The sequence below is a fragment of the Panthera pardus genome, unplaced genomic scaffold, assembly GCF_024362965.1.
Source record: "Panthera pardus isolate Hobbes unplaced genomic scaffold, ASM2436296v1 HiC_scaffold_17, whole genome shotgun sequence".
NCBI lineage: Eukaryota > Metazoa > Chordata > Mammalia > Carnivora > Felidae > Panthera > Panthera pardus.
The window spans coordinates 62,460,184-62,487,423 of record NW_026526732.1 but is presented as its reverse complement, the minus strand read 5'-3'; the positions used below and the strand labels follow the sequence as shown (position 1 = coordinate 62,487,423).

Sequence of the window (27,240 nt, the reverse complement as noted above, 5' to 3'; positions counted from 1 at the left end):
AGACACTGAAGGCAATTCCCATCACGGTACCTCCGCAGAGCGGCCCGTGGAGACGTGCCCGAGAAGAGCTGGGGGAAAACGAGGGTCGGGGCCGCTCCGCAGCAACATACCAAAATGTAAGAGTGCATAATGTGGTAAGGTATCAAGAAGAAAGGCCAAACGTGAAATGGTATCATTTCTGAATCCTGCTGAAACGGACCAAGAGACGCGCTTTTGAGGAGAGGTGTCTTGCAATCAAGACACGGGCACATGCAGGAACATATCGGTCAAGAAGAATGGATGGAATCAGATTTGAATTCAGGGCAGCAGCTGCCCCTCCTAAGCAGCCCTCTTTCCTGGCCTGCCCCCTCCAGGCTTCTCTGCCATCACATGCTCTTATATCTCCTCCTCTTGTTGGAGCACTTCTCCCCGGGGCTTCTTCCTCTTCATCCTCAAATATACAGAGGTACCACTGAACAAGGGCTGACTTTCTGATAAAATACTCCAGAATGCTCCACCTACCTGTGCACCAGTCTTCTCCCCCTCCCTTCCGCTTCTACACACTCACCACTCTTGCCGAAGAACATCCGCCTGGCCCTCACCACACCTGGGCTTGCACACCTCAGCGTCTTCAAGTCTTCCACTGAGGCTGGGCTGCTCTGGAATGCCCCTGTTCTTCCCCCACTTGGCACACCCTTATTCATCTGTTAGGGTCCGTCAGCTCACTCACTGTTTCTCTGCTCTTACATTTTCTGGGTCATTTCTTACATGGTGAGACATTTTTTCTGCCCTCCCAGACAATGAATTCCTCAAGTTCTGAGATGTCACTGAATGGTAACTACACTGTTAGGGCCTAGCACATGCCAATATATGCTCAAGAATCACTTGTTCTGTTTTTTGAAGACCGGCACAGGAGATGGCTGGACAGAATTAAAATAAACACAGAAATGAAGCCAGAGACTCAAGGTAAGAACACATAGATGGAAAAATGAAGCAAAAGGAGCTCCATACCTTGATACAGAGCAAAAGAGGGGAAAAAATGGATAATAAAAACCGAAACACAATAGGTAAGAATCAAATGTAGGACCTTCTTTGAAGCCATCCAATAAGGAACAGTATACATATTGAAATTTTACTTTTCAAAGAGAATGTAAAAAAGTAGTAACCTCTGTTAGTACAAAAGCAGCCCCAGAACCCATAAAAGAGACTTGACCTTGGCTACAAAGAAACTGATTGAAATTAAAGAAAGATTCATGAAAGAGATGATTGGAAAGGTAAAAGGAAACTATTTTCTCAAATACAATGAAGTTTTTTTTTTTTTTTTTTTTTTTTTTTTAGCACTCCAAATCTATGTTAAAGACCGGAGGATGATTAAGAACTGGAAAAACTATGAATGAAAAGTAAATTCTTAGAAAAAGTGATAACCTAGGAGCAAGAGGGCACAGACAAGCTGAGAAAGGCAACAATAAAAAAGAGCAAGGGTAAAAAGACAAGTTGATACAGTTCTGGTATTAGATGAGCTACGAAGGAGCACAGACCGAGGCAAAGCAGCCCTCTGTCTTCACCATAATTATTTACATTACAATGTACTATATTAAAATAATGTAACACTGTCAGCAAGGAGACTACCGGAGACGGAATATTACTACCTGATGTGCCTCTCCCTTCCTCTAAGTAAATCTTCCTCTAGTTAAAACACTTTTACTCTGATTAGTTTTTATCCAACAAGGCCCCAATATAGAATAAATGTGTAGAGTTCTTAACTGAACCAAGCATAGGAACTGGGAAAATAGAGCCTCCTATCCAGCTTCAAAGATTCTTGAAAATCTAGAGCAAAAGAAGGCAGGGGAACCACTGAGAAAGAAAAATCTAAAGGTGGAGGAAAAATCCTGAAAACCAAAGACAAACAGTACTTCTTTCTCTTCTGGGAATCAAAGTAGCACTCAAAACTACAAAACGTAGCATTTCAAAACTTCTGCTGAGGTGATGAATGATCGGTGAGGACTAAGCAAGAAGTACAGAGGAAGTCAAATTACAAATAAACCTGTCAGAAAACAAGGGATAAGATTTAGAATCAATTTAAACTAGAAACTGATCATGGTTAGTTTTGCAGAATGTTTTCTCTCTCTTTCTTTCCTATACTTTAACAACTAAATCTCAATTTATGAAATACTTCATGACCATTCTTTAGTAGCAAGAGAAAGGAATTAAGGAGTCAATGTTTTGTTTTGTTTTTTAAAAAAAAAAAGCAAACAAAACAAAAGTTTTGTGTCTGGCCTGGAGAAACCAGGTCTGATCCCCTCCTTCTTTACAGTTTAGGGTTATTCTGGCATTTGGTTAAGCCGGCTTAATCTCTTTAATGTTATCAATACATTTTAAACAGGGGCACTGAAGTTCACTCCCACCACCAGGGCTTTCTTGAGGGTGCCAGGGCCCTAGGCCTTAAAGCATTAGCCAAACTCCCAATTTGCAAATCAGAGTCAGGAGTTCTTGCTCCCGGCTGCAGGCCCAGGCCCCAACATGTCCCCTTCCTAGGGTCACAAAGAGCAGAGAGGAAGAGGAACCTGGGGGTTGTGTGGGAATCTGCTCTTAGGGGCTGGATGCCTCTGCCTGGCCCTGCATAGTGCTGACTGCCCCTCCTCTCTCTCAACAGATTCTGAGTAGTGCCTGAGACCCTGCCCCGTAGGGCTTAAAGGTGGGACTGGGGGTGTAGAAGTGGCCTGCCCTTTTCTGTCTTCACTGAACAGCTCATTCTAACAGGGGAGGAAGGGGGAAAGCTCTAGATTGGGTGAGGGGAGTGGGGGTGTCAGGGAGGCAAGTGTGCTGTGTTACTGTGTCAATAAACTGAGTTAAAGTTAAAAAAAAAAAAAGTGACAAGGAAGGACATGTTCCTAAAAACACAGATATGATACATAAAGTACCTTAGGTACAGATACCACCATGCTATATTATCTATATTTTACCGTTTTCTTCATTGTTAATAATGGGTAAGAATAAACCATCTGAGTGGGAAAATAACCCTAAACCTTTGGCAGATACACAATGTACATTTAACTAAAGTCTAAAATATTTGGAATATCTGGTTAAGGGCAATTTTAATAGACTCACTGAAGCCAGAAAAAATCTTTCTAGCTCTTAAGACCATACATTATATTGAATTTACTTTAGCCAAATACTAACTGTACATTTTTGTACAGTAAAACAAAGAGCATTTTACCTAACAGAAATATATTACATTTATACTTAGCCTCCCTAACAAAAATCCAACTACAAGATCATAGATATGTCACTTAGCCATTCTTGCAAAAAGACCAACTAACTAAAATGGTATAGTACTGTTAAATTAACTTTGGTGTGCAATTTACATTCCAAAAAAAGTACTCCACTTTAAGTGTATAGTTTTTGTTTTTAATTTTTTTAATGTTTATTTATTTTTTTTTTAATTTTTTTTTTTAACGTTTATTTATTTTTGAGACAGAGAGAGACAGAGCATGAACGGGGGAGGGTCACAGAGAGAAGGAGACACAGAATCTGAAACAGGCTCCAGGCTCTGAGCTGTCAGCACAGAGCCCGACGCGGGGCTCGAACCCACGGACCGTGAGATCATGACCTGAGCCGAAGTCGGACACTTAACCGACTGAGCCACCCAGGCGCCCCATAATGTTTATTTATTTTTGAGAGAGGGAGAGAGAGAGACACAGAGACAGAGCACGAATGGGGGAGGGGCAGAGAGAGAGGGAGACCCAGAATCCCAAGCAGGCTCCAGGTGCTGAGCTGTCAGCACAGAGGCCAATGCAGGGCTCCAACTCACGAACTTTGAGAAAATGACCTGGGACGAAGTTGGACGCTTAACCAACTGAGCCACCCAGGCTCAGAGTATAGTTTAATGAGTTTTGACAAAGACACATACCAATGTAATCATTTCCAGAACTGAAATATAGAATGTTTCCATTCAGCACAAAAGTTTCCTTGGTGCCCCCTTCCAATCATCCATCCACTTCCTTTTTTTTTTTTTAAGTTTACTTATTTATTTTGAGAGAGAGTGCAAGAGGGTGCAAGTACATGTACACGCACACGAGCAGGAGAGGGGCAGAGAGAGAGGGAGAGAGAATCCCAAGCAGGTTGTGCACTGTCAGCACAGAGCCCGATGCAGGGCTTGAACTAACAAACTGCGAGATCATGACCTGAGCCAAAATCAAGAGTCGGATGCTTAACTGAGTGAGCCACTCAGGTGTCCCATCCCATCCACTTCCTGCACCAGATAAAAAATAATCTGCTTCCTATCACTGTAAGTCAGATTGTCCTTTATTCTAGAATTACATAAGTGAAATAATATATCTGTATTCTGTTTAGTTTATCTGGCACAGCCTATCTTTAAGATTTATCCCTGTTATTATGTGTATCAGCAGTTTGTTCCCCTTTACTGCTGAATCATACCCATTATGTGGACATATCCTGTCACCTGCTGATAAACATTTCGTTTTGTTGTGCCAAAATGTTTCTAAAATGGCTGCAGCAGTTTACATTTCCACCAGCAGTGTGTGACAATTCTAGTTGTTCCACACCTTCATCAGTAGGTAATGTTGTCAGTCTGTAGCCATTCCAGTGGGTGGGTGGAAATATCTTGTTTTAATGACGTGGAACATTTTTTTATATCTTTATTTGCCATTTGTATCTTCTTTAGTGAGATGTCTAATTTGTCCATTTTTAAAATCAGGTTTTCTTGGTGTCATATTATTGAGTTGTAAGAGTTCTTTATACATTCTAGATACAAGTTTTTTTTATCAGATGTGTTTTGCAAACACTTTCTCCCAGTCTGTGCCTGGCTTTTCATCTATTTGATAATATCTTGTAAAGAGAAAAGTTTTCCATTTTTATTAAGTCCAATCTATCATTTTCTTCTTTTATTGCATATTTTTGTGTATCCTAGCAAACATTTTACATAAGAGCAATGTCAAGCATAATTTCAAAAAGGTAAACCCTGGGACAGATAGTATTTAATATCTTAAACCTGGGAACAGTTAATTATAGATTAATGAAATTTTAAGATGATACCAAATTGGATGCTGCAAACGTTGCCGGTGGGAATGCAAAGTGGTATAGCCACTTTGGAAAACTTTGGCAGTTTATAATAAAGTTCAACATACCCTCACCAAAACATCTAGCAATCTCACTCCTACTTTATTTATTCAAGTGTATTAAAACCTATTTTCAGACAAAAATCTGTACACAAATGTTTATATATTTATTCATAATCACTCCAAGATATCCCTCAACAGATGAAAGATTAAACAACTATCCATACAATGAAATATTACTCAGTAATAAAAAGGAATGAACCACTGATTCAGCCACTAGCACAGATGAATCTTAAAATGATTTTGTAAGTGAAAGAAGCCACACTGAAAGGCTACATATTGTATAACCTCATTTATAAGACACTCTAGGAAAAAGCAAAACCATAGGGAAGACAAACAGGTCAGTGGTTGCCAGAGAGTTAGGGGAAAAGACAGGGGTTGACTCCAATGATTACAAACGGCCCTCACAAAGGAATTCATAGGGTAATGGAACTGTTCTGTGTGCTTTCGATTTCAGTCTTTGTTTTGGACCAAAAGAAAGTCAAACTGGAGATTTAATATCCCCATACCGGCTTGTTTATGGGAGCCCTACTTTATTGGCCTCTTCTTGACCAGCATACCCTGAAAGATACCTATTAGTTGGCATGTCCTGCCCATTCATTATGTCTAGCACAAAGCGGCATCACAGAGCCCCTACCACCCACCTGGCTTTAGGAAACTACCTGTGCAGAAGAGTGAACAGTGACCTTCATGACCACAGAGATTCCCAACCAGGTACAAATCAGTCAACATGGATCTGCATTTATAGATATGAGTAGAATTAGCCATCTTAAAGACCAGGAAACAAGTTGCGCAATTAGAACAAATGGTCTCCAATAAAAGTTAATAAATGATAGAAGAATACTGTCAAATAACAGTTGTTATCTTTCGTGTGGATTAATAGAGTATGGGATTCATAAAACAAGTAGAACTAATTTTTTAAAAATGTTAAGGTCTTTGAAATTAAAAACATGGTGGCTAAAGTTAAAAATTTAAATGAAAAAATGATAAGTGACTTGGAATACAAATGCAAGAAACCTAATGCCTATATAAAATGGATTCAAGAGACTGAAGCTGATGAAAATTCAAGTACATGCTAGAATATAATGTAATATTTCAGAAATCCTAAAGAAAAAAAATGTACTTAAACTCTTATTCACACAGAAAAACAAAGAACAAAATGAAAAATATTTCTCGACATGCAAACATACTTCCCATAACTCTCCTTAAAAACAGTCTTTAAAAAGTATTCCAATCAAAAAACAAGAGTAAAAATAAATATTTTTAAAAGGGAAAGACATAATATTCAAGTCACTAGTGACTTTATAGTCAAATTCGAATCATTACAGATACAGTACTGGTGAAGGTGAAAAGGACAGTTGGGGAAAAACAAGTAATATAAAAAAGAAATCAAGTCAATAAAACTAAGAATGTAGGGAAGGCAAGGAGTCACAGTCTCATATTATTAAAAGGAAGTATAAGGGAAACAGTTATATAGATGGTTTTATAATTTCCAGACTTGCAAGGGAGAAGAAAAAAGATAAATATGAATAGGTTAAATTTTCCTATGAAAAGATAAAGCCTTTGCACAAGGAATCTTTGTAATGGAACTGTTCTGTATTTTGACTATGGTGGTGGTCACAAGATCTATATGAAACTACAGAGAATTAAATGCAAACACACCCAAGAGAGCACGTGAAAGTTATGAAATCTAGATGAGGTCTGTAGATTGTACCAATGTCAATTTCCTAGGTGTACTATTATACTTTAGTTATGCAAGATGCACCACAGGAGGAAACTAGGTGAAGTGTACATAGGCATTTCTCTATATTGTTTCTTATCATTGCATGTGAATCTATAATTATTCTTTTACAGACTTTCAGTTTAAGACAGGGGAAAGACTGGAGAAAGAAACGACCAGCTATATGATGTCTAAGGTTTACAAGAGAGGCAAGTAAAGCAAAATGATGTAGGCTGATTAAAATTAAACATGGGCAATATAGATCTGGCACACACAAAACTGACAGAGATGCCAACAATAATATCAGACAGTATAGACTTCAAGGCAAAAAAAATCATTAAACAAGGAAAAAAGGATATTTTGTATTTTGTTAAGATTAAAATCCAAGCGATTACACATAGGATAAATTCAACCACATTCGTAGTCACAGTAGGAAACCAACATATTTTACTTACTAATTTGTCAATTTTGAAGAAAAAATAATATAACATAATAAATGTGTCAAATGAAAACAACAGGGAAAGGATGGCTTATGAAAATAAATGTTTTAGAAAAATATCCAGGTATTTAGAAAAGTGAATTTAGGATATTAACATAGCAACTATTTCTTAATCTAAATTTATGATACAAAATATCCAATTAAGAGAATATGTACAAAGTATCTTAATAATCTTGGGGTAGAAATTCAGAGGTCATGAAGAGAATAATAGAACTGACAACATAAATACTATAAAAATGTATATATAGCAAAAGTTCCCAGAAACATTAAAAGAATATAGACTATGAAAAAAAAATATTATCAAATGGTATACCAAGTCACTAAGAGCCACAACATGTAAAGAACTATTACAAACCACTAAGAAAAACAGAAATACTTCAACAGAAAACTAAGCAAAGAGGAAGAACATGTAAGTTACAAAAGAATACAAATGATCAGTAAACATTTATAGATATTTAACTCCACCAATAAGCACAGAAATATAAAAATTAAGAGTAAAAAAATAGCATTTTTCATCCATAAAATTACTAAAATGTAAAAAAAAGTAAAAATGATGGTATCATCTTAGCAGCTATGTTTTGAGACAATTCTTCACAGGTCTCTCATGTTTCTGTAGGTCTTATAAGCAGAGGCACTGATGGCCTCTGTTCCAGATTATTTTTTCAAGGATGTCTACATAGCAAACGTCCATGGTAAAGAGAGGTTTCCCTTTGGAGCAGAGGGCAGGTTTGTTTATTAACCAGCAAAATAAATATAATGCCTCTCTGTAGGGCAAAGATTAAGCAAGTTTACTTGCAGCCCATAATGAAAGATTCAGGTTTCCTACACTCAGGCTTCCTGTCCTATAATGCAATCTACTGTGTGTGCTAGAGTCACCTAGTCCTTATCACATCACCCCACAGAAACTGGGGTTCAAGGAAGCACAAGAAAACGATGATACTCTGGTTACTGCTGTTGCTGTGCTTTGTCTCTGGCCCAGGAGTCTCGTGTCTTCTGCCAGTATCCATGAAACTGTTGGTTTGCAAATAGGGTAAAATCTCAGATCTGTGACAAATCTTGGCAATGATATGGTAGCAGCAGCATTCTTATAAAGTATATAAATTTACTCTTCCAATACCTTTTGAAGAGCAATATGACAATCTATCATAATTTAAAATGTATACAGCCTTTGACCCAGCAGTTGCTTATCTAAGCATTTACACGAAGGAAATAAACAAAAGTGCAAATAAACATATACATACAAAAATGATCCCTGCAGTTTGTCTCTGATAGAAATAAATTTGCAATAGCTTAAATATCAACAGGGGGATCAGTTAAATAAATTTTAGGTTATTCCTACACTGAAATACCAAAAAGACTTTAAAAAGATAATGTTAAATGCAGTGACATAGAAAGATGCTCATCAATTATTACTAGCTGGAAATTATAGAAAATTATATATATATATATATATATATATATATATATATATTTATTACAGTGCCATTTATGAAATAAATGTAGACTTATACATATGTATTTTTAACGTCCGGAAGGAGAGAGAACAAATAATTAAATAATGATGATCTCTGGGAAATGGAGTTATGGGGTAGGTGGGCACACAACACTTTCACTTTCTCCTCTGGCTACTTCTGTATTACTTGACTTTTTTTGAAGAATGTATATATTTATTTTATAATCTAATAAAGTTTCTGAGGATCTATTACAGCAGCACTTGAAAATTCATTACATTTAAGATGTCCAGTTGGGATGGTAAAATACAAATGGACATGGGGCTGTCCTGGGTATCACTTTTATCGGCACTTATCCCTCAGAGCTGCTGAAACCAGGTAGAGAAAGTCCTGAGTCATAGCTGACGAGACACACTACACTTACTGGTAAATAACATAATGCAAAGTCTAGAGACAGGAGGATTTTGAACAGCTGCTTTTCTACCTACAACTCTGAGGAGCAACTCTACATGGCGAGTTCTGAGGTACCAAGAAAAGGGATTTATTATCTAACAATGGTTAATAATTCAACTCACCATGAAAAAGTCTAGCTAAAAAATAATTTCAAGAATAGACAAGAGACTTTAAGGGGGGGGGGGGCAGAGAGGAGTAACAAGGAAATCAAGTTACCCCTACCAAGTGTCATCATTCCAAAAATATTTAGTGGCCTACAACATACCAGACACTATTTTAATCACTAAATATTAAACACATTATAAAGCTAGAATAAGAAAAGCAGCACGGTATCAGCACAAGAAGCCAGAGATCACTGAACAACAGTTCAGAAAACATCCTAAGAATACACAAGAATTAAGGCCTTGGATAAATGGAGTATTTGTTATCAGTAGGAAAAAACAGAATCCCACAAATAAAGATGGGATCACTGGCTAACAATTTTGGGTGGGGGAAAGCGCCCTACTTCTTTTCTCACATGAAAATATTCTTGAGGTAGGTTAAAGATTTATAGATGGGAAGAATAAGATCATTAACGGTACTTAAAGAGGGGCACCTGCTTGGCTCAGTCAAGTGCCTGCTCTTCATTTCAGCTCAGGTTGTGATCTCACAATTTGTAAGATGAAGCCTGGCCTTTGGCTCTGTGCCGATAACACAGGAGCCTGCTTGGGATTCTCTCTCTCCCTCTCTTTATCCCTCCTACACAAGAACCTGTAGGTGCTCTCTCAAAAATAAACAAACATTAAAAAAGTACTAGAAAAAAACAGAGGTGAATACATACATACACACACACACACACACACACACACACACACACACACACACACACCCCTCATGTGGCAAAAGGTCTAAGAGGGCAGCAAAGTTAGCTCCTTAAGACAGAATGTTGATCCTAGGAAAATTAAGGCAGAGACTAAGAGAGCAAAGAACAAAGGGGCAGTTTTTGCTAACTGACCATGTTCAAAGTAAAAGATAAGCAGTTAGCAATATTTTAAGATGCCACGTACAGAGTACTATAATTGCATCACTAGATCACAGCATTATAAAGAAGAAATTAACCATTTTACATTGAGTTGACCTCCCTGCTTTTCAAGTCAGTAACAGAAGAGAAGTGCAGGAAATTGAAGGTTCAGAAAAGCCAACATTTGAGACAGTGTAAGAAGTTGGCACTCAGAAAAGAAGCATGAAAAGAAGAATCCAATTCAATGAGAAATAAGAGAGTTCCTACCATAGGGTGATGCACACTGCCACTAGGAAGACCAGTACACCGTCTCTTTCTCCCAATAACTTAGTATCTAATAAAGGACTATAGGATAGTTGATGATGTATTAGGAAAATGTCCCTTTACTTAACCAACAGCTACAATATGCAGTACAGATCTACAGACGCATTAGGTGAGCTTTTTAAGGATAAAATGTGCCTGATACCAAGGAATACAGGCCAGGCAGCAGTAAAGGCAGCTTGTGTCCTCAACCAAATTGGAACAAGCAAGATCACAGCCCCTGGCGTAGAGTCAGTCCTCCACGGCATAACGCCAAACACGGTATCCTGTCAACGCCACTACCTGACCACAGGTTTATATCACCTTAACTTTCTATTTATCCGTATATATTTCAATCAGTGACGGCCTCTTGAGGCTATGTGACAATAAGCATTTGGGAACCATCAAGGCAATCCAAAATCACTCCCATTGTAAACAGGTTGACAAGGAAGCCCAGTGGGTGGTTAAAGTCAACACGACACTCTAAGGACACCCCTAAACATAGAAACTGCCGGTATCTTGTGGCAGCCCTGAAGACATGGGCCTGATTAGTCAAAAACCATCGATGCCAGAGGGAAGTCAAGGCAACACGCACAAGAGCAACAAGTACACAGCCGGGCAGGTGGCCGACGGGGTGGCTGCTGGGTCAGCACGGCCCAGGGACACCGCGGTGTAAACAACCCTAGGCAGGGTGAACGCCGGCACGCCTCACGTCTTGCAGACAGAGCGGGACAGAGAAGCAGCACCCAAGGCACGTAAGCCATTCACAGGTGCCCAGCAAGCTCCGCAGCGCGACGCGGGCTTCGGGGGAGGGGCGATCGGTGGGGACCTCTGCCCTGCGCCCAGGCTCCCCGAAGCGCGGCGCTCCGCCCTGGCCCGGCCCCGCCCCAGCGCCGAAGGAGGAAGACGGAGACCCGCAGGAGGAAGAAGTAAAGGAAGGGCCGTACCCTGTAGGGTCCGGGAGAGGTGCGCGCCGTGGGCTTCACCAGCGACCCAGGCGGCACCGGGAGACACCGGCGCGGGGGCGGCTCCCAGAGTCCCGCGCTGCGGCGCGGCGGCGGCGAGCGCGGCCCAGCGCGACCCGGAAGGAAGAAGCGAAGGCCACGAGGAGGGGCGGGGCCGAGACGGGGAAGGGGCGGAGCTAGGGGAGAGGTGGGGCGCCGCTCTGGCCTGAGACGCTGCGCGGAGTCTGGACCGCCCTGTCCTAGGCTGAGGGGAGGAGCTTCCTACAGACTTCCCAGACTCAGTCTTGCCCTATAAATCGCCCAGTTACTCCCCAGCAGGCAGTGGTTTAAATTCGCTGCAGGAGTAATCCCTTCCTCGCGCCAGCCTGCCATCTGTAGTGTACTCCTGCTAGGGCTTTTGCAGTCCAGAGTTGGTGGGTCAGGTGATGCCTAGGGGTGGTAAGGTCCTCAGAGCAAAAGCGGAAAATAAATTACAGGCGCTCTAGAGGCATAATTCACCAAATTTGCAAACCTCTTCTGCCCCAGATACAAATCCGTCCTGCAAACTCATTTCCCTCACAACATTTGGAAACTGTGACCATTACCTCTCATGAACGAGATGCTCTCACATCTCCCTTACTCGGTTACTTTTATTTTCAGTAGATACAATACCACTTTTTTAAAGTTTGCATTATATTGATCTCGTTACAAGGTTTTATTAAGATGGAAAAACCTTGAATACTGAAGAGATGCTTACTCGTTACTATTTAATTGCTCCTAAAGAGGAAAAATAAAGATATTTATTTATAAAGTATATGAACTGAGCTGATATATGTGGTAAAAATTGTATGCAAAACTAGACATTTTAAAAAAGAATTGAAGTTTAATTTTCAGTCTCTTTTGAGTGTGGGCAGCTTAGTGACTTGCTTCCAAAGAATATGGAAGGGAGAAAAAAGCTTTATTGTGGAGAAACCTGGTAAACACTATCTTGGCCAGATGAAAATTAGCATCAGTGATAAATCAAGTTCTAGCATGCACCCTGATATGCTGTGATGAGAAAGGGGTACTTCATCTCCATGATATTCTTCCTCAAAAGTCATAAACCCAGTCTGACCTTGAAACATCAGAAAAACCAGGAAAGCCTACAAAACACCTGAACAAACTGTCAAGTTAATGGGAAAAAAACATAACAAGGAAAAACTGAGAAGTTGTCACAGACCAGATGGACACTTGGTTGACTACATATAACATGGTATTTTGAATGGGATCCTAGAACATGAAAAGGATGTTAGTGGGAAAACTAGCAAAATAGTAATGGAATTTAGTTAACGGTTATGTACCAATGTTGGTTTCTTAGTCGTAACAAATGTACTATTATAATATATGATGTTAACAAATAAGGGGGAAATATATGAATGGTATGCAGAATCTTCTGTACCACCATTGCAACTTTGCAACTTTTCTGCAAATCTCAAGTCCATTCTAAAATCAAAAGTGGAGTGCAAATAAATTCACTAATGAGTAAATAAAACCTGCCCTTTTATGTTTGCCCGTGAGACTTCATTGAGTTGACACCTTTAGGGCACTCAGCCCCAGTCTAACTAAAACAGTTTCTCATTTCTAACATTATTTTGAAATCAATTTTTCATCGAGGTATAAAATATATATTCAGAAAAGGACACAAAATACCAATGGAGAGTTTCATGAAAAATGAACACACTCATGTATTCACTCAGATAAAAAAAAATAGATCATTACTAGCATTCAGAAGACCCCCTTGTTTTCTTAAATCTCTATCCTTCACTCCTCCCCAAAGGTAGCCATTTTCCTGACTTCTAATACCAGAGTGGTTCTTGCCTTTATGTAGTTGGATTCATACATTATACACTCTTTTCAGTGTGGCTTCTTTCTCTCAACATTAGGTTTGTGAGAACTATTCATGTTTTTGAGTATGTTGAGTATAGTGGTAGTTTCTTGAGTTTCCACTGTATAAATATACCATAATGGACATTGAGCTATTTTTTGGGTTTGACAAACAATGTTCAAACGATGCTGTTATGAACATTTTTATTCACATCTTTTGTTGCAAATCTTTTGCACACCCCCCAATACAGTTTTGTCTCTTTGGTGTATAAGAGATATAGTAGTTGGTGCTATTATTTGTTTTGCTTAGTGCTTTGGTTTAGTTTTGTTTTTAAAGGCACTTAGAGTGCTGCTTGGGAAGTATATAAGTTTATGTTTAAGGAAAGGGAAAGACCGGGGCAAAGTTCCATTTCTGTGACTAGAGGAATTTGGGTCATCATGGCTCAGTCTGTCCTCCCTCCAACCTTCTCCTCTCAAGTGCCATAACATTGCCATGCTTCATTCTCTAAGCGGAAGAGCCAAGTGGGGCCAAGGAAAAGGGCGATACTTATCAGTTAGTGATGGCGCTGATTTAATGGGTGAACTAATGCCTAGTTATTAAATGGAATGTTGTTTGGAGCTGAATAGCATCCCACGCCGTAACAGCACTATTACAAATAAAGAAAGTCCCAACAAAGCTTAATTGTGCATAAAGAACCAGCTCAGCAAGCTAGTTATGATCCATTCTATGTTCACTTCAAAAGTTACAATGTTCGACTCAGATGGGGAGGCGGGCAAAGAAGCAGCAGGTTCAAAACTCTTCTTTGTCTCTAACTCTTAAAACACTCACCATCATACCCTCGACTGTTTTCAAGTGATTTCGTCTGTGTCTTAAAACGAAATGCCTACCAACTATAACCTTTCAGGGTGAGGCGTATGCATGACAACGAGACAGTGTATCAGAGAGGCAGAGATAGCGTATATTCAGCACACTGCAGGGAGGGCCAAAAATGTCTTCACAGTGTGCTCCCTGAGGTTTCCTACCACTGGTTACCAAGTAAGGTCTTCTGTCGAGTCAAGATCTCTCTGAAAATGCAACTCCATGCCTTGGACTATGTAGCTCAGGCAGAATAATGTACCTCTTTATGAAATCTTCAGTTAACTAGTCTACTGAAAACTATTATTTGGTCAGTAATATAAGTCAGTCCAAGGTTTTTAATAGGCCAATGGCCAGAGAGCATGAATAATAGCCAGTAGGAATGATCTTGTGGTGAACTTTTTTCAACCTCTTATAGTCTATAAAAAGTTTTATGTTAGTCTACCACAATTTTAATCTAGGCATAGTGACAGCCTTAAGAAAAAAGAATTTTAAGCAAGAAGTAAGCCCAAAAGTCACGTAGTCCAAATCCCTTTATTACAAATGAGGAAACTGAAGCTCAGAGAGGTTGACTTCCCCAAATCATACTGTCTGTCAAAGAAACCTAGTTCTCTGACTCTACATCCAGAGGGTAGAATACCCTCTGTAAAATAATACCACATTACTTTATGATTTAACAGAAACTTAACTATCCATATTACCATCACCTTCAAGTACCCTGAATACAGTAGAAGAAAATTGAACTTGGGAGTAGGAAGACCTGTCTATCCAGCTCTGCTGTATAAGAACTCTGTGATCTTGGATAAGTTACAACTTCTCTGAGCTTGCTCTCACTTCTATGAAATGTGCCTAACTCACACACACTGGAAAGACTTAAAGAGATCATATATGTGAAAGCACTTTGCAAGCTATGAAGTAGTATGCAAATGTATGAATATTATTAATATTTATTAAAACATGTTGAAGATAAGAGTTGAATCTTTCCAGCACAAAATGTCAGAATAGAACCTTCATGTTCATTCTCCTCTAATCCTTTGAATTGTCACCAGAGGAGAGAAAAGCCTCAAAAGACAGGATAAATTATCCAAAGACTTATAGCAAGTTGCTGGCAAGCCAGGACTTGAATTAAGTCTCCTAACTTGCAACTTCAATGAACTTCTAATATGTTTGATAAGTGAACACTAACTACAAACCAGTAAGATGGTTTAAAACGATCTGATAAAACTTTAAATGTTTATTTTTGAGAGAGAGAGAGAGAGAGAGAGAGAGACTGTGTGTGTGTGTGTGTGTGTGCAAGCAGGGGAGGGGCAAAGAGAGAGGAGGACAGAGGATCTGAAGCGGGCTCTGTGCAGACAGCAGCAAGCCGGATGCAAGGCTCAAACTCACAAACTGCGAGATCATGACCTGAGCCAAAGTCAGACACTCAACTGAATGAGCCATCCAGGTGCCCCAAATCTGATTAAACTCTAAACTGAATTTATACAAGTTTAGAAGGGATATCTTGAAACGCTTTTACAAGTATTTAAAAAATATATTTAAAAAATAAAAACGTATCTAACTCATACTGTTTGTGCTGTTTTGACTTGTATTATTCCTTTTCCTATAGCTTGGATCATTTACTTAAAAACTTAACATTCATAAAACATTGTCAATGGTTGAGAATAACATGGGAGAAATACCACCTGGAAACAGTGGACAGAACACTGGAAGTGGATCTCTTCCTGAGGTAACTTCCTGCCGAGGGTTCTGTGAGGACGGAAAACACAGCCATGAAACTGATGTTCATGGCCAGGGCATCAGCTAAGGCCAAGTGAGGCTACAATCCCTCTTCTTCCTCCTTTTTCTTTTTTTAAGTGAATATATTTTTGAAAGAGTTCCTGTGTGTTTGCATGAGGAAGATCCCTGTGGTCTATTCATAGAGTGATATGGTAATCAATAGAAAAAAGCAAAGTTTTTCTGTCCATACAGGTAAAATAAATACGTGAGGGTTTCAATATTAATGTTCCACATAATTCAATCTGCAATCCCTCAGTATTATTTTGTCCTCAATGGAAGATTCGAGAGGACTGGATTACCCAGATAAACACTCATCATTCACCTATTTATTTGTGCCCTTGCACAACTGTGACTGTCCCTTCCCCACTGTAATATAGTCTGTGTATTTAAAACAAAAAAATTGAGGGGCGCCTGGGTGGCTCAGTCGGTTAAGCGTCCGACTTCAGCTCAGGTCATGATCTCGCGGTCCGTGGGTTCGAGCCCCGCGTCGGGCTCTGGGCTGATGGTTCAGAGCCTGGAGCCTGCTTCAGATTCTGTGTCTCCCTCTCTCTCTGCCCCTCCCCCGTTCATGCTCTGTCTCTCTCTGTCTCAAAAATAAATAAAAAACGTTACAAAAATTAAAAGAGAAAACCTCTTATTAAAAAAATTGAAAATATGATTTTCTGGGTAACCTAAATTCTTTGGAAAATAAAGGAGTGTATCCTATTTGTGTTATTGAGCCATAAATATTTTCCCCATCTGGTTAATATGAGTAATAAAATGTATATAGTAAATACAAATGACTCAAGAATAATTTATTAAGCATAATTTAAAATGAAATCTTTACCACAATTGTTGAACCCTTATTATAAATCTTCCCTCAGACCCAGTACTCTTTGCCAGTGCGTTTCTTTCATCCAGCAGCCCTGCCTCTCTCGTCGATAGTGTGTGAAAGGACAGTGGTAATCTGACCAAAAGCTCCCTAAAAGTGCATCTTTAAATATCAATCTTTGAGATGCTCCAACTGTTTGGAGTTTTTTGGTTAGATTCCTCAATGCCTTATTGGGAAAAATTCCTCTATTTCAAAGTCATTTAAAAAGAAAAGACAGAAAACAAATTTACAAATAGGCTTGCTTTTATTCCCTCCTGGTTTTAAATTGGTAGAAGTTCCAGAATTTTGAGGAGAAATTGGCTTTTCTTTAATAGGTTCCTCAGAACATTATTGAAGACAAAGCTCCCTATTATATACAGTTCTATAGCTATTCTTTTGTTTTGTGTATCATTTCAGCCTTTAATGGTGAGAGATTTGAGTGCTTTCGAGTAGGGGTCTTTTCCTCCAAATCAAATGACTCATAAAGCAAGTCAGTAAGAGAAGAGGGTGAGAAGCCAGGATGGCCTGCTGGCTGCGTTCCCCCTTCCGCCCGCCTCCTGGCCCCCTGCCCTCTGAGAACGCCTGTGGCTGCCAGGACGGCACAAACAAGTTGGAGACGGGCCAGACAAGATTTAACGATGGGCACTTGGGATCGATCTGTTATGGAACCGGGCACTTTCTTTACTATTTACTAAGTAGATTGCTATTCATATAGTGTTGGACTATTTTATAGGATAAGATGTCTTGGGCTAATTTCATATTTGTATGTCCTATTTCCCTAATAATGAATATTTTTCCATAGCCTTTAGTGCAGCTGGAAAACAAGCTTAATGCAATCAGTCAAAAGTACCTCTTTAGAGAAGCAATGCAAGTGTTTGAAATTCAGAAGAGTGGGTCTTTGAGCTACTTTCTTTGAAGGTCATATTGAGGATAGGAGGAGCCACCATAATATTTCTAAGGGACAATATTAGTATTTTATTCTTCCACTAATAATAATTCATGTTCATTTAGACTAAAAGAGTTCACATACAAATTGTGTTTGATGTCTTTTCTATTCCAATTTTGTCTGTGCCTTCAACTACAGACAAGAATCTAAGCAGGCATTCTTTTACATGGAATGATTGATGGATACAATTTAGGTAAAAATAGTAAAAGTCCTATAGGCCAATACTTCTAAAACTTCAATGTGCAATGGAATATTATTCAGCCGTGAGAAAGGAAGATATTCTTTCATTTGTGACAACATGAAAGGACCCTGGGCACATTACGCTAAGTGAGATAAGGCAGACCTCACTTATGTGGAATTTTAAAAAGTTAAAACTATAAAAAAAAAAGAATAAAATGATGGTTACTAGGGGTTTGGGTGGGAAGGATTAAAATGCTGGTGTTTAAGGGTACAAACTTATAACAAGTAGTAAATAAACCATAGAGATCTAATGCACAGTATCATGAATACAGATTGATAATGTTGTAGCATAATTATGTAATGTGATAAATATTGCTACGTTGGCAATCTTATTACAATATGTAATATTATATGTTATACGTAATATATATATATGTGTCCCCAAAAAGGGGACACCTGGGTGCTCAATCAGCCAAGTGTCCGACTTGATTTTGGCTCAGGTCATAATCTCACAGTTCACAAGATCAAGCCCGCATCATACTCTACACCAACAGCATGGAGTCTGCATGGGATTCTCTCTCTCTCTCTCTCTCTCTCTCTCTCTCTCTCTGCTCCTCCCCCACTCACACTTTCTCTCTCTTTCTCTCAAAATAAATAAATAAGCATTTTTTACAAAACAATATATGAATGTGTCAAGGCAATACATTGTGTACTTTAAACTCACACAATGTCACATATCCAATTTATCCAATTGGAAAAAAAACCTTTAATGTGTATATGAACCTCCTGGGAATCATGTTAAAATACGATTCTGATTGCGGGTAAAGCCTGAGTTCTGAACTCATAACAAGCTCCCAGATGATCCCGGTGCTACTGACCTCTGAACTACACTTTCGGTAGAAAGCTTTAGGCCATTTCACCAGCAGAGTATTATGTCTGAATTGTGAAGACTTACGGTGAACAGGTACTAATATTACAAAGCAACACCTCAACTTCAAGTGGAGACTCGAATAAAGTAAATGCATAGCGTCTCGTCAAACATTTGTATTGACTCCTTCCAATAGTTTTAGATTTCCTTGGGAATAGGGACAGGTAATCCACAGTCTCTTTCTGTTTTACTGAAAAAGTAGGCACAAGAGAAAAATCTGTGAAGCGATGGCACAAATGGTCATCGCTTTAGTCTCAGAAGACTGTGGCAGGCCCATCTTGCAAGGTAATCGAGAGAGCCGGCAGTCAATATTAGAACAGTCTGGGGATAAAATTCTGGCCTATGCCAACACCGCATGGGCTTGACCAATTTAACTTTCTATATGTCAAAGTTCTCCACCAGTAATGTCACATCTCCAGCCGCTGTTCTGCTGCGTCCCGCCTTTGTTTTCACCCAGCGCAAGTGCAGCAAGGAAACGAGGGCATAAGAAAAACATCAGGTTTGTTATTCACAGCAACAGCTCCAGGCCCAGACAGCTCCAAAGTAAATCTGAGCAAGGTCTTGCTGTGACTTTGTGACCAAAGACTTAATGTTCTCATACCATTAGTGGGCTCTGGCACTTTATCAAACCTGTGATATTGACTAACTACCAGTAATTGCTGATTTATGGGCAAAGTTTTCTTAGCCTTGTTTTCTTCGGGATTCTAATATACCTTCATCTTCTGGAAACGTGTTGAATCAGTCAGTTCACGTTCTCTGTGAGCTTTGCTGTTGACATATCTAAATAGAGGACATCTTGCCCTTTTACCTGTTGCTGTTGAGATGACTTTGTAGTACTTTACTTGCCTTAAGCTATCTCTTAAGGAAAAAAAAAACACACTTCTGTGCATGCAGGGAGGGCATATGGGGAATAAATTGTATTGGTCTATAATTTGTAAAAGCTCTTTACTTAAGCAGGGTAAGATAATGATATAACTAGAAGCATTTCTAAAGAGCATCTTGTCCAGGATGACAACTGAATTTCATTTCTAGTGCCACAGGATGGAGGGATGAGGGTAGATGTACCTTTCATTTTCTAATCCAGGTCTAGTATCAAACCTAACTTCTAGTCCATGCTTTCCTTCTCTTGTTCTTTGCTTCCTTTTTCTTTTCTATCTTTCTTTCTTCTCTCCACCTAAAATACAACTCCCTAGCTAAATACAAGTACCAACCTGACCTCAAAATTACATCTCAGGAAGGATTAGGGTCATACCAAGAGCGTAGGACAACCCTATCCATTTAACCTCCCCTTCAAACTTCTCCTACTTATTCCATCACTGACTGGCACCTGGGGCTCCCCAGAACCACTTCCATGATGGCCTTTGTGCTCTAGCATTTCCACAGGGGTCCATATTACTGTGAGTGCTTTGTGCCTGTATGGTCATATTACAGTAACCCTTGAACCACACTATAAAATGTTTATAACCAAGCCACAGCTCACAACAGTTGGACACATCGATATATCTCTGGTTTCCATTTAATTCCTTTTCCAGAATCAGTAACTGCTGTCAGGTGCTTCCTTTATCTCTCTTCACACTTCCTCATGCATTACATCCAGCACTGCGAGGCAGGCAGAGGTTGGTGAGAGTATTTGAGATCTTATAATATCTTGGAAGTGTCCAAGTATAGAAATAGATTTTGTCCTGTTTATTTCTGGATTCAGGAGAGTGCTAATTGCAACCAAGACGTCTAGAGCTGAGTTAGATTTCTCTCTGGCAGTGTGACCTTGGCTGAGCTACTTCACCTTTTTGATAGTTTGTCAAGTGTGGATAATGGCATCTCCTCTTAAATGTGCTTAATCAAAGAAGATATGCAAAAGAACTTTGCTCTCTCCACAGGAAAGGTTCTGGTCTACATAAATACAAAGAATTATTAAGATACTGATATTTTCAGGCTGAGTTAAGTGCGATTGAATTTTACACCATTAAATGTGCATGTTCAGTGATTTCTTTATTGGTAGGCTGATTCTTAGTATGTTAATGAAGACCTATGTATAGTTTTCTTGATTAACTCATGGCTCAAGACTTGTCACTTCAAATACCAAACAAGACTTTGTTTTTTGAGGTGTTGCGTCCAATATCTCAATTATTCATCTTAGGAATTAGTGTAAAATTAGCGCAGATCCCTGTTCATATGGAAATAGATGGGTATGTTAATTGGAATGCTGCAGCTGGAAAAAAGTCTTGCATAATGAAAGGATTGATATTAATACCTTTGAATGGAAGATGTATATCATATTGTTAGTAAGAAATAATCCATTCATGTGTACTTGTTCTAAACAATTATTTTATGTGGTTTATCTTCCTTCTAAAGTACAAGCTATTCAATGTATTTAGGAAACATTTTGAAATGGAAATACGCTAACACATTTTTAACTTAAAGTAAAAGCTATGTTGAAACACTGAAATTTCTTCCTTGCTCCTTTCTTATATTTTCTGTTAATTTCAATCTCTAAATTGTCATAGTCACTGGAGGGTTTAACTCTTAATCAGAACCGGATTTTCACTAACTATACAGATAAAATACTAGGTATGTGTGATAACTTGCCATAACTGACTTCCTTCAGGTAGGTCTCTCAGAGCCTTTTCTGGGTTTATGTACAAAGGTAAGCCCATAGTGGCAACAATTTATAGAAACGCTGAAGGAAATGAGATACCAGTTTATATCACAATTTCCATCATATGTACATAGACTTATGTATAAATGTACACACACACACACACACACACACACCCTGGACTCAAGTTGAGGCCTTTAATCAATTTTAAGTTTCTAAAGCATTTCACTACATATATGCCTTATTATAATATAACTTTATTCTAATATTTCACCATCCCTTTCATTTAGAAATTTAACTCCACAATCTTATATTGAGGATCTATTATGTGAAAGGCACTCTGCTAAATGTTGCAGAGGAAATAAGGTCTAACAAGGACTTCACCAGCTAGGCTTACAAATATCCATGTGTACAAATATCTTAATCACGAGAGGAGGGTTTAAAAGCATTCTAAACAAAATTCTGCGTGAGCATAAAGTTAGACAAACTTGTCACTAAGCATGGCCGCTTAAAGGAGTTGGCATGTTTAACTGAGCTGAAACGATAACAATTTCAGGGATTTCCAGGCAAAGGCAACAACATGATAAAAAGCCTGCAGGGGGGTGGAAAAAGAGGCAGAAAGCGTTTTGGGATCGGTAATGAGAGAGAGTTGCAAAGATTGGCAAAGTTTGTCCTACTTCTTTCCTACCCTCAGCACTTTGTGATAATCTTACCTCCTTCTCATCAGTGCTGTGAAAAATTGTTTTTGAATACAGATTGATATGTGAAGAAATTCTAAAGCAGAGAGTGATTTCTGAAGGAGAGCCTACACCATAATTTCACTGCTGTGAACTGCCAAAGACAACTGAGGATGGTATTAACTAACACCGTGAACATTCACGGAGGGCTAGGGAGTACCCAAAGGGAAAAAAAAAATCATCTGATTAGGACCAGTGCACAGAGAAGATGGCCGGCAAAGCACAAGAGGCCCAGGGGTGAGAGTCTGTCAGCTGAGGCTGTGAGTCCGGGCACCAAGTATCATTTCATCTTACAGTTACAACCCCATGGTAAAGGACACTGGGAGTTTGGGATGGCATCGAGCGAGTAATCCTGAAATGGACGGGTTTCTTCCGCCATTTCTAACTCAAAATTCTGGGAAGGGAACCCCCCAGATATACCATTTATTTACTCATTTGCCCAAAGGGCCTGTTCCATTTTCTGTGACGGCCTAGCAAATTACTCTCCAACCTCATCGAGAAAAATAACTATCACACTCATAGATTCTGTGGGCCAAGTTTTTGACGTCACAGTGGCACCAGCTGGTGTCTCTGTTCTAGGCTGCCTGGGCCTCACCTGAAGACTTGAAAGTGAGGACTGGATCATCTGAAGGTTCATTCTCTCACGTATCTTGTAGTTAACCCTGGCTGTTGGCTGCAGAGTTCCTCTCCACCTGGGCCTCTCCATGTGGTGTCTCTGCAAAAAAAGCTTGTCTGGCCTCATCACAATATGGCGGTGGAGTGCAAAGGGATAGAGCCGCATGTGGCCACATGTCCTTTCTGTGCCCTAGCTTTGGAAGTCAGACGGCATCACTTCTGTCATATATTGCCTGTGGAAGGGGTTAAAGCTCCTGCCCAAATTGAAGGTGAGAAAACAGAGACACCACCACTTGGGAGGAGGATCGGCAAGGTTCTGAAGGGCAGGCTGAACCAGAATTACCGCTATAACCATATTTGGAAAATAAGGTCTGCCAGAGGGCCCGAAAGAGTTCATAGAACAAACTCTTACTGCCCCTCTCCCTCCCTCTCCTGTACTTTTGTAACTGTTGTGGTTTCTTAAATGAAGAGAGAGACAGAGGATTAACAAGAAGCCTGGACTCTGCTTAGGGGAATTATTAATAAAGCTTATTATGGGTTTTCAAAATTCAAACTCAATATAGATTCATATTCCTAGAGCGTGGGAAGGATAAAAGTATTTGAAGAGATAGCATGGGATAAATCATTGAGGACTTTAAATGCCATGCTGAGAATTTAGGTTTTATGCTGGACTTGGGACTTTGTTTTGTGGCAATGGACAAATGGCTGCACAGTTTTAATCAGGTGACTGACATAATCATTTTGGAAAGCGACACATTTTTTTTTAATGTTTTATTTATTATTGAGAGAGAGAGAGCAGAAGCAGGGGAGGAGCAGAGAGAGAGGAAGACAGAGGATCCGAAGTGGAGCTCGATGTTGACAGCAGTGAGCCTGATGCAGGACTCGAACTCATGAATGGTGAGATCATGGCCTGAACCAGAGTTGGATGTTCAACCAACTGAGCCGTGGAGGCACCCCAGAAAATGACACGTTCCTAAAGCTCTGGGCCAGATGGCAAGAAATTGGTAACTGAGAGAAAACAGAAGTTCTCTCCTTTTTAATTCAAGCATAATTAATGTACTAATGTGTTAATATAATTAATGCTATATTCATTTTCAGGTGTATAAGGTAGTGATTCAACAATTCTATACATTACTCAGTGTTCATCATGATAAGTGTACTCTTAATCCCCTTCACCAATTTCACTCATCCCTCCACCCACCTCCCCTCTGACAAACAGTAGTTTGTTCTTTATACTTAAGAGTCTGGTGTTTTGTTTGTCTCTTTTTTTCTTTGTTTATTTTATTTCTTAAATTCCACATATGAATGAAATCTTTCAGTGTTGTCTTTCTCTGTCTTATTTCCCTTAGTATTATGCTCTCTAGATGCATCCACGTTGTTGCAAATGATAAGATTTCATTCTTTTCCATGGCTGGACAATATTCCATTTTACACACACCAAATCTTTTTTATCCCTTCATCTATGGATGGACACTGGTTTGCTTCCATATCTTGACTATTGTAAATAATGTTGTGGTAAACACAGGGTGGGTGGGGTGCATAGATCTTTTCAAATTAGTGTTTCATTTCCTTTGGATAAATACCCAGCAGTAGAATTACTAGAACATATGGTAATCCTATTTTTAATTTTTTGAGGAAAGTCCATACTGTTCCACAGTGGCTGCACCAGTTTGCATTCCTACCAACAGTGTGTGAGGGTTCCTTTTTCTCCTTGCCAACACCTGTTGTTTCTTGTGCATTTGATTTTAGCCATTCTGAGAGATGTGAAGTGATATTTCATTGCAGTTTTGATTTGCATCTCCCTGATGATGAGTGATATTGAGCATCTTTTCACGTGTCTTTGGATATCTGTACGTCTTCATTAGAAAAATTGGACAGCTACATGCAGAAGAATGAAATTGGACCACTTTCTTACACCATACACAAAAAATACCTCAAAAGGGACTAAAGACCTAAATGTGAGGCCTGAAACCATGAAATTCCTAGAAGAAACCATAAGCAATTATTTGTTTGACATTGGCCATAGAAACGCTTTTCTGGATATATCTCCTCTGGCAAGGGAAACAAAAGCAAAATTAAACTGTGGGGACTACACTAGAAATTCTTTGAACAGAAACGCCTCATTAATCCCAGCTCTCAATGTTGTCTCCAAAATTCATGGACTGGTGTGCCGGACACCCTGGATGTTGAGACCAGTGAGGTGCACCCTAATACTCCCTTGTATTCCTATTCCTTCCAGACGAGTTGCTTGCTCACGGAGAGTCAGGATGTTTGTTCCCAAATCTGTTTATGAGCCATAGTGGCAACTACATAATTTAATTAAATATTTCAAGACAAAAGTAATGATGATGTAAAAGGAAAGAGGGTTGTTGTTTCTGTGAAAATCAAACTACCTGTCTTGGGAAAGACCGAAAAAGGGTTTAATAATTGCTGGAGGATTAAGGGTGAGTGGAGCAAAAGTAAAAGGTTGGAGTGGGGCAGGGGAATGAAAATCTGGAAAGATTTTTGCTTTGCACTTTCAGAATAGACATTATGGTGTTGCACAGTGGTTAAGAGCCCATAGAGCTAAATTTAATGAAACTAGTTCCAATTCGACCATTTGCTATCTATGTGACTTGGGGTAATTTACTTAACCTTTATGTGCCTCGGTTTCCTTATTTATAAAAAAGTTACTAATAGTGCCTACCTCACAGTTGGTGTGAGGATTAATAGAGGTAAAATTAGTAAAGTGCATAAAGGAGTACCTGCTAGACAGCATTAAAGAAGGCTATTATTACTATTATTATTATTAATCATTATTATGCACTGTAGATATGGCTTTTAAAAGAAGGACAATGCAGAACACCAATAAAGGGAAGAAGCTACGGCTACACTAAAACGTAAGGGCGTGAAGAAACATTCATATGTTCACAAGGTATTGTTTTTATAATCCTTTGCTGAAACATACTTGTAAACAACACTGACAAGCCATTGGTCCCAATGATCAGAGACAAGAGCTTCTTCACTGTCTGGAGGGCTCTTGCCAGGTGGGTGATGCTAGGGGTCTACGGCGAGGCAGGGGGAATGGAAAGTAAGGGGCAGTGGGAGACATGATAGAAGGAGACTCCGTGGTACCTGAAAATTGCACACAAAAGGAGAGCAAGGACTCCAACTCCCAACTTTGAGCCTGAGTACTTGAAAAAAAAGTCAGAAGAAAGTATTCAATTTGGGAAGGGAATAATTAAAATGCTTTATTTAAATATAATTGTTTTGAAATGTTGGTACTTATGAGAATTTGGTCCTGGGGCCTCTACATTTCTTCCCCAAACACTCTATCTGTGTAAACTCATCTCATGGCTTTGGTTAGCATTTTCTAATCGTGCCGAAATTCATAATCCAGCTCAAACCTCTCTGCTGAACTTCAGGACACACAGCTGGATCCCAGATACAGCTTGAATGTTCCACAGAACGTTCATTGAACACTCAATGTGTGCCAAGCAATTTGTCATCTTCCCACTGTCACCTGTTCCTTTTCCAAATTGCCTTAACTGATGATATCATCATGTACCCAATCATTCAGGCCATGGGTAATCTGGAAAGCAATCTAAATGTCTCCCCTTACCTTACCCCTTACATTTAGTTGGTTTCTAGGAATTTTTACCCTGTAAATATTATTTTAATCAGTCCTCCTGCCTCCTAACTCCTTTCCCTGCCTTTATAACTGGTATCTCTGCCTTCATGCTGTCTCCCTTCTGACCCATTGCTACCAGAGTTATATTTACCGCACGAATAGTTAAGAATCTTCAGTGGCTCTTCATGGTCTGTAGGACCTAGCCCAAAATTCTATAGATGGTACATAGCATATGAGACATATTGTAATCTCCTCTCTACTTCTTTCTCCAGATTCATCTCTACCCCTTGGACCCTCTGATCAGCCATATGGATTTATCATGAAAAAGAATCCCACCTTGCAGAACTTTCCATTCGAAAACTTGGCACAATGGAATTTTTAAGGCAGAAAATTTTAAGTGATCAACGAAGACCATTTCTATCGGCTTCAAGGAATAGAAAAAGACTATCCCAATCAAAATTTTCTGAATTCTTTTTAAGAAAGTTTATCCAGTATAATTCCCGGGGGGGGGGGGGGCGGAATCCTCAAAAAAAGGTGTTTGCAATCTATATTTTATTCTAAATATTTGTTTCATAAATTTATAAATATTTGCTTCTAGTTAACAATAATATTTTGCATTTTCCTGGCATTTACTTCAATGATTAACATTACTATTTTTATAGTATGAATAGGACCAGAACTCTGATTTATAACACTATATCTATAAGATGAAAAGAATTTGTCTAAGAATGACTCGACTTCTAACAATCCTTTAAGAACCAATTATGCTGTCAGAAGTGCCCTATACACAAAGTTAGAA

The 27,240-nt window shown here is 39.2% G+C and overlaps 1 protein-coding gene across 3 annotated transcripts in view; it reads right to left on the bottom strand.

Moving 5' to 3' along the window:
* FBXL4 (F-box and leucine rich repeat protein 4) overlaps positions 1–11,638 on the bottom strand; it is an 82,342-nt gene extending 70,704 nt beyond the window's left edge. The window contains exons 1-2 of one of the 3 annotated variants that reach the window (XM_019442922.2): positions 11,488–11,638; positions 5,762–5,853 (exon numbers count right to left, since the gene is read on the bottom strand). The gene's annotated coding sequence lies outside the window, so the exon portion shown is untranslated. The remainder of the gene's footprint in view (positions 1–5,761; positions 5,854–11,487) is intronic. The other 2 variants (XM_019442923.2, XM_019442921.2) reach the window with 2 other exon arrangements.
* Between the last annotated feature and the right edge of the window lie 15,602 nt (positions 11,639–27,240).